Consider the following 1,501-nt stretch of genomic DNA (forward strand, 5'->3'; position numbering starts at 1 on the left):
TGGCACTTCAGTAACTTCCGGTTTATAAGAATAAAAGTTAGCCAGTTTCTGTTCTGATGTTCCAACTCTATCACCTACTTGAGCGTACTGAATAATATCTATTACTGTCTCTGTATGCTAGAAGTAAATCTGAATGTTTTCCTATTACCCCCTAATTAGTATCAGCAGCCCCGTACAGCACATTCAAAAGTTTTAAAGTAACATGTTGTTACATGTTATGGAGTCCGTTCCACGTTAGAGAATACAAAGTATTGTTTGTTGTTAGGAGCCCTGGAGTAGGTTCCCACTCACTGGAACCCTATGTACAACAGAATGAAACACACTGCCTGGTACTGCGCCATGCTCACAACTGTTACGTTTGAGCCCATTGTTGCAGCCACTGTGTCCATCCACCTTGTCAAAGGTCTTACTCTTTTTTACTGACCCTCTACCTCAAAAAATTTTTTTTTTTTTTTCACCTTACCAAGCATGATGTCTTTCCCTGGGAACTCGTTCCTCCTGATAACATGTCCAAAGCATGTGAGACAAAGTGTCGCCATCCTGGCTTCCAAAGAGTACTCTGGCTGTATTTGTTCCTTTTTCTGGCAGTCCACGGTATATTCAATATTTTTTGCCCACACCCTAATTCAAAGGCATCAACTCTTCTGCAGTCTCCCTTATTCATGTCCAGCCTTTCACATGCATATAAGGAGATTAAAAATACCTTGGCTCTCGGGTCCTCGCTTCACAGATGACTAAGAAAAGGAGGAACAACGGTCGTGCCAAAAAGGGCCGCGGCCATGTACAGCCTATTCGTTGCACGAACTGCGCCCGCTTCGTGCCCAAAGACAAGGCCATTAAGAAGTTCGTAATTCGAAACATAGTAGAGGCCGCTGCCGTCAGAGACATTTCCGGAGCGAGTGTCTTCGACGCATAGGTGCTTCCCAAGCTGTACGTGAAACTACATTATTGTGTGAGTTGTGCCATTCACAGCAAGGTGGTCAGGAACCGTTCTCCTGAAGCCCGGAAGGACAGGACCCCCCCACCCCGATTTAGACCTGCAGCTGCTGCCCCACGTCCTCCACCAAAGCCCACGTAAGGATTTGAGTCCTTAAAGGCTGAGGAAAAACAAACCTGAAAGAAAATAAAATAGAGATTATACTTTAAAAAAAAAAAAACCTTGGCTTGGGTTAGGCGCACCTAAGTCCTCGAAGTAACATCTTTGCTTTTCTACCCCCTGAAGAGGTCTTTTGCGGCACATTTGCCCCATGCAATACATCTTTTGATTTCTTGGCTGCTGCGTTGTACATGGGCATTGGTAGTGGATCCAAATAAAATGAAATCCTTTACAACTTCGATCTTTTCTCTATTTAACATGATGTTGTTTATTGGTGCAGTTGTGAGGATTTTGTTTTCTTTATGTTGAGATATAATCCATACTGAAGGCTGTGGTCTTTGATCTTCAGTGCCTCAAACTCTTTGCTTTCAGCAAACAAAGTTGTTGGTTGTTAATAAGTCTTAC

General features: G+C 43.3%; 1 pseudogene; it reads left to right on the forward strand.

The window, feature by feature from the left end:
* The first annotated feature begins 716 nt into the window (after window positions 1–716).
* LOC126085974 (40S ribosomal protein S26-like) lies at window positions 717–1,093 on the forward strand (annotated as a pseudogene).
* Window positions 1,094–1,501: the final 408 nt, after the last annotated feature.

Source organism: Elephas maximus, chromosome 11 (assembly GCF_024166365.1).
Source record: "Elephas maximus indicus isolate mEleMax1 chromosome 11, mEleMax1 primary haplotype, whole genome shotgun sequence".
In the NCBI taxonomy this organism is placed as follows: domain Eukaryota; kingdom Metazoa; phylum Chordata; class Mammalia; order Proboscidea; family Elephantidae; genus Elephas; species Elephas maximus.